The following is a 7,615-nucleotide window of genomic DNA, read 5'->3' as shown; positions in this document are numbered from 1 at the left end:
AGAGAAGATAGTCTCTTAGTCAACAAATCATGAGGGTACCAATAGATTACCACAAGGAAATAAATGAACGGAGACACAAACTTTGTACCTTAGACATAAATTCACTCAAAGCCATTCATTGCCTTAAGTATAAAATGAAAAACTATAAAAAATACAGTGGGAGTTCTAGGATAAAAGCTACATTAGTTAGAGTTTAATGATTACAAAAAATACAATCCATGATTGATACTGTAGACTTTATTAAATATAAAATGTCCACTCTGTGAAAGATGGTATTCAAAGAATGGAAAGGCAAGCCACTGACTAGGAAAATATATTTTCAAGACACATATTTGAAGAAAGATTTGTATGTGAAATATTTAAAGAACTGGTAAAACTCCACAATCAGAAAGCAGACTCCCCAAATTAAAATAAATAGGGCAAAAAAAACATAGTGAAATTATTCACCATGTTATAATAAAACAGTCATGGACTCATAGCCTTTAAAAGCTACCCAACACAAAAGGGAAGAGGAAACTGTAATATAAAACTATAATTTCCCAAGTATTAAAAATATCACCTACATTCTGAGTGAAGTAAATAACTTGTCAACCCCCTCTTCATTATGGGAACAACCACACTGGGATATAACATGTGTTGGAAGAAGTGATTAAAAATGATCTAAACCAGTGCACTAAAATTTTAAACAAATTTTCACTATAGACACAGAAAAAGCATTCATTGGGAATAGCAATAACATCCATTTATGCAAAAATACCTTTGACATGCGATGAAAACATAACCTCTGGATACACATTCTCTCTTTTAGGTTTTCAGTGGGAATTGTGCCTAAGTGATTAGGGCAGGATTTGGTCCAATAAATAGACTGAAAATTTTGTAACAAGTGGTGGAGTAATACATATTAATTCTGAACAGATTGACACTGTAATTTGGGATAAAAACCATAATGATTACAGAACGCAGTCAGTGTAAGTCAAGTCTGATGGACTGGAACAGATGTGTCCACCTGTTTAGAGCCCAGCTCTGTGTCACTTGGGATGCATAATATGACTGAGGTCCATAACATTAGCTATTTAGAAAGGTATACAGGTTAGGAAAAAGGAGAAATGTCAAATTCTGAATCATTCCTATGTTCTCCTATGTAACTATTGAGGTCAAAAAGACAAGAGAGTACACGAAGGACAAAAATAAAAGAGAAAGTCCAGAGGAGATGTAAACCTCATTACATGCCTTTCATTGGAGATAATTTAGAAAGCTTCATAAAGGGCATTTCAAGGACAGAAGGATGGAATAGATTCTGTTTTCATTTTCCTAAAATTGATAAATTCTGTGTAAATTAACTCAATCTGATTTTTTTTTTTAAATGCTAAAGTGAATGAAGAAAGATGGAAAGAACCATCCACATTTCAACGTTCGTGCCTAGGGGCACTCCATATATCTAACACCAAGTAAGATTAGGCTTTTGCGAATATTTATCATTTGAAATCATAGGGAGAAGATTTTTTTGACGGAATATGCCCCAGGTCTAAAGATTATACTGTATGTCATTGGGGGTAATTTTATTTTTTCTTAAGATAGAAGGAAATATTTCTAGTATGATAATAAATATGTCTTTTTATTATAAGAAAGTTTTAATATGTGGTAATAAACATCATTCATTTTAAAGACTGAATATTATAGACATTACTATTAAAATATCCTTCCTGTCTCTGCTCCTTAATCTTTCTTATTTAAATTTATTAACAAAACCAAGTACATATGTGCTATTGTCCTTTCCTTTCCTTTCTCTATCAGCCTCTGGGCATTTAACCAATCCTTAACCTATAGTGTCTCTATCACTATAAGGATAAAAAAACATTAAAAAATTTTAGTATGTAGAAAGCAGTCTTCCAGCTCATTTATAATCTTCAACTGTGTTTGTAGGAGGTGTTTTATATTAAGAAATTCAAATAAGTTTATTTGACTTCCAGTAACATTATTTTTCTTGGAATGAGGTATTCAGGTTTCATAACGTGAACGATACAAGTCAGTTTAGTAAACTAAAGAGGTATACTTGGCAAAAAGCTATCAATTGAGTAAAACCTGTCAGAAACACTCAAGAAACTTTTTCAGTTTTACCTTCCCTTCCTGCCCCCTTTTATATGTGAAAAATCTAGGGAAAGATCTTTTCAGTCTGTATTCACTACATACTTGACAGAAACTTGAACAATCTAAATATCTCACTGGGTAAATGCCATTATGGGCTTCTAAAAAAATGGTTTGACTTCTCACACTCAAGGAGGTGTATAAAATCTAACATGTATACAAAAAGAAGATAAAACTTATATAAATAGATGAGACATATGCAAGTGTTCCATTACAAGGGGCAACAGAATGGCTGATTTGGGAGTAACTGAGTATTTGCTAGAGATTCCTGCTTTAAGCTCAAAAAGTTAAAAGGGTTCAGAAAAATTATGTGTTTTATATGATTCTGCACATAGTATGTTTTATTATCTTATAAAATTGTTAATGCCTTATTTTACAATATTTAATAAGTAAAATTATATAGAAATAAATGCTATGTCATGACCTAACGGATTACATTACTATTAAATTACACATACAATATATTGTATTAGAAGATGACTAAGGCTTTTTGTGTCTAAATCAGTAGTTTTCAATACTGGCAGTGCATCAGCTGGGAAATTTAAAACAATACTGATGCCTCAGTCCCCAGCTCTCCCTCCTGAGATTGTGATATAATTGACCTGAGGTGGGGACCAGGAATAGAATTTTTAAGCTCTCTCCAGGTCATTTTATTGTGAGTCAGTGTTGAGAAACACTAATCTTGATTTATCTGTTTTTAAATCAGTGAGTTCTTGTGAGAAAAATAGAAAATAAAATACCTTCACATTATGCTTGTGCAACATTTTACAGCTGTAAAAAAGGGTTTAAAACCTAGTGGGGACATACTGACTAATTAAAGATTAAAATAGAGGTGAATAAGATTTGGAGAAGATCATTGAAGCAAATTTGGGGGGTGCCAAGAAATGCATTTTAGGGAAAGAGATTTTATATCTTTGGAATGAAACACAAGTAGGCTTTTTTTCAGTCTTCTTTTATGTTGTAGCATGTATCAGAACTTCATTCCTTTTATTGGCCAAACAATATTCCATGGTAAGGATATACCACAAGAAGACAGTAACCAAAGACTATATATTACATGATTCCACTTATATGAAATATCCAGAATAGGCAAATCTACAGAGTCAGAAATTAGATTAGTAATTTCCTAGGACTGGGGTAGGGAGAGTATGAGGAGATTGGAGAGTGATAACTAAAGGGTACAGGATTTCACTTTGTGGTGATGAAAATATTCTAAAATTTAATGTGGTGATGGTTGCACTTATCTATGAATGTACTAAAATGCAGTGAAGTATACAGTTTAAATGGGTGAATTGTATGGCATGTAAAATATATCTCAAAGCTTTTTTCTTTTTTTTAAATAAGAAGGCTTGCCAATTCAGATGGGTAAGAGGGAGATATGGCAGACAGCCTGGAGAGTTTGCTGAATGGCAAGTAGCTGATGATGGTTGGCATATAGGGTTCAGGAAAGGGTCTCAGAAGTGCTTAGAAATGAAGCTGGAGAGATAAACTGGGTAAGATCATGAAGGATGTAGTAAACCTTTAAATTTTTCTTCATTTCAATTGTGGTAAAATGTACTAACATAAATTTACCATCGTAACCATTTTAAGTATATAGTTCAGCAGTGTTGAATATATTCACATTGTTGTATAACCAACTTCCAGAACCTTTTCATCTTGCAAAACTGAAACTCTGTATTTATTAAATAGCAACTCCCCATTTCCCACTTCTCCCTATCCCCTGGCAACCACCCTTCTACTTCCTATTTCTGTGAGTTTGACTACTCTAGTTAAATCTAACTGAATCATGCAAGATTTATATTTTTGTGACTGGCTTATTACACTAAGCATAATGTTCTCAAGGCTCACCCATGTTGTAGCATGTCTCAGAATTCTCTTCCTTTTTTTTTTTAAGGCTGAATAATATACCATAGTACATATATAACATGTTTTATTTATCCATTCATTCATAGGATGGATACTTGAGTTGCTTCCACCTCTTGGCTAATGTGAAAAATGCTGCTGTGAACATGGTTGTACAAATATCTTTTTGAGAACCTGCTTTCAGTTCTTCTGAAATCAGTAAGCCTTTTTTGAGGAGTTTAAAATGTATCCTTAGATTCTACATATAAGCAATATCATATGATATTTGTCTTTCTCTGTCTGGCTTACTTCAGTTGGTATGATAATCTCTGCATCCATCCATGTTGCTGCAAAGGGCATTATTTCATTCTTTTTTATGGCTGAGTAATATTCCATTGTATAAATATACCACATCTTCTTTATCCATTCATCTGTCGATGGACATTTAGGTTGCTTCCATGTCTTGGCTATTGTAAATAGTGCTGTAATGAACACTGGGGTGCATATATCTTTTCAGATTATGGTTTTCTCAGGATAAATGCCCAGGAGTGGGATTGCTGGATCATATGGTAGCTATATTTTTAGTTTTTTGAGGACTCTCCATACTGTTCTCCATAGTAGCTATACCAATTTACATTCCCACCAACAGTGTAGGAGGGTTCCTTTTTCACCACACCTTCTCCAGCATTTGTTATTTGGAGACTTTTTGATGATAGGTGTTCTGACCAGTGTGAGGTGATACCTTATTGTAGTTTTAATTTGCAAATCTCTAATAATTAGCAGTGTTGAGCATCTTTTCATGTGCCTTTTGGCCATCTGTATGTCTTCTTTGAAGAAATGTCTATTTAGATCTTCTGTCTGTTTTTTCATTGGGTTGTTTGTTTTTTTTGGTATTGAGCTGCATGAGCTCTTTGTATATTTTGGAGATTAATCCCTTGTCAGTTGCATCATTTGTAGATATTTTCTCCCATTCTGTATGTTGTCTATTTGTTTTGTTTATGGTTTCCTTTGCTGTGCAAAAACTTTTAAGTTTAATTAAGTCCCATTTGTTTATTTTTGTTTTTATTTCCATTACTCTGGGAGATGGATCCAAAAAGATATTGCTGTGATTTATGTCAAAGAGCATTCTACCTTTGTTTGCCTCTAGGAGTTTTATAGTATCCAGTCAATCTAAAAAAATGATACAAGTGAACTTATATACAAAACAGAAATAGACCTACAGACATAGAAAACAAACTTATGGTTACCAAAGTGGAGAGTGGGGAGGGGATAAATTAGGATTTGGTGATTAACATATACACACTTCTATATATAAAATATATAACCAGTAAGGACCTACTGTATAGCATGGGGAACTATACTGAATATTTTATAATAACCTATAAGGGAGAATTTCTTTTCTTCTGAATCTGAAAAAAATAGGTATATATGTATATATAACTGAATCACTTTGCTGTATACTTGAAACCAACACAACATTGTAAATCAACTATTCTTCAATTAAAAAAAATAAAATGTATCCTGAGAGTAATGAGCAGCAATTAAAAAATTTTAAAAGCAGGGAGGTCACACAGTTGGAGGACACTAGAGGAGAAACAATAGTGGGGATATTTCAGTATTACAGACATGCAAGTTAAGATTCAAGAAACCTAGCCTCCTATATTCCAGTATTGTGTGTGATAATGAAAAGAACCGGAGACAGAGACAGAGACAGACAAGAGTCTTCCTAGGATCCCAGTCAAGTGGGGATTGGGGATGTTGTCTGCAGGTACTAGACTGTGCCCACTCAGGAGAAACCAGAGGAGGATTTAGGGTAGATTTAAAAGCACTCTCCAAGCTGCAAACAGATCCATCAACACAAGGTAGAAGCCTCACTGGCACAACCTCTGACCAAACACTTATTGCACAACAAGCTACTCTGAACCATGAGAAATTCTTAGTAATCCAGGCTTAAAAATAATATCATAGTATAGTATAATATAATTAGTCACTTCTAGCAATATAATATAATAATGACATAATATAAATAGTCATTTCTAGCAATCAGGAAGGCTGTATGCCCAAGCCTGTGCCCTTTCAAGAGTGATCAAAGAGGGTACCTCTAAGGTACTAGTTCCTGCTTGGACTTGGGACAAAAAAATGTAAGCTATCTGTACTGTGATAGCAATCTCCAAGCCACACATGTTCCCAGTGGTAAAGAGTAAAAATATAACCGGCTAAGATGGCTTAAACACAAACATTGACCAATAAGTGGCTTATGCAGACCCATGGGTAACCACTAGGTAGCCAGGAGGAAAAATCTGAAGAGACACACCAGAAATTCATACTATGGCAGAAATAGACTTTCCATAATTAGTTCAGCCAAGTCATTAACAAGTAAATAAATTACCAAACAAAGAAAAACTACCTCCTTGGGGGAAGAAATCAGTATTTGGAGATATCTAAATTGTCTACTTATCAACGAAAAATTATGAGACATGCAAAGAAACAGAAAGGTGTGATCTATCCATAGGAAACAGCAGGCAATAGAAACTGCTTTTGAAGGGGTCAGAATGATGGACTTAGCAGACAAAGACTTCAAAACAGCTAATATAAACATGTTCAAAGAACTAAAATAAATCATTTTCAAATAAATAAAATGGGGTATGATAACCATATATCATCAACTAGAGAAGGTCAGTAAAGAGACAGATTATTAAAATTATTTAAATGAACCAAATGGAAATTTTGAGTTTAAAAGCAAAACAGTGATGAAAAAATTACTGGATTGGTTCAAGAGTTGCTTTAAGCTAGTATAAGAAAGAATCAGTGAACTTGAAGATATGTCATTATAGATTTTGCAATGTAACAGAGAAAAGAGAGAATGAAAGTTATTAACATAGATTCAGAGAAGTGTGGGACACCATTAAGTACATCAACATATGTGTGGAATACTAGAAGAGAGAGAAAGGGACAGAAAAGGAATATTCAAAGAAATAATGGCTGTCATAATTCAAAACATAATTATTTTGTTTAAAAGGTAATTGTGTAGGTAATTTAAAAGGCAGTATAATTGCATACTTCTCTGTTCTTCCCTTTACATGTGAAATCTAAAAAAATGATACAAATGGACTTATTTACAGACTCACAGACTTAGAGAACGAACTTACGGTTACTGGAGGGAAGAGTGGGGGGCAGGGATAGATTGGGAGTTTGGGACTGACATGTATACACTACTATATTTAAAATAGATAACCAACAAGGACCTACTGTATAGCACAGGGAACTCTGCTCAGTATTATATAACAACCTAAATGGGAAAAGAATTTGAAAAAGATACATGTATATGTATAACTGAATCACTTTGCTGTACACTGAAACTAACACAACATTGTTAATCAATTATACTTCAATATAAAATAAAAATTTAAAAAACAAAATATGAAGAGACCTAAAACAAATAAAGAGATCAAAATACTAATTTAAAGACTTCCCACAAGAAAAGCCCAGACTCAGATACTTCACTGGTGAATTCTAACGAACATTCAAAGAAGAATTAATATCGATCCTTCACATACTCTTGCAAAATGTAAAAAAGAGGGAACATTTTCTAACTCATCATATAATGCCATTTTTACCAATATACTAA

This window comes from Balaenoptera musculus, chromosome 2, assembly GCF_009873245.2.
Source record: "Balaenoptera musculus isolate JJ_BM4_2016_0621 chromosome 2, mBalMus1.pri.v3, whole genome shotgun sequence".
In the NCBI taxonomy this organism is placed as follows: Eukaryota; Metazoa; Chordata; class Mammalia; order Artiodactyla; family Balaenopteridae; genus Balaenoptera; species Balaenoptera musculus.
Note: the sequence above shows the minus strand (reverse complement) of the source record.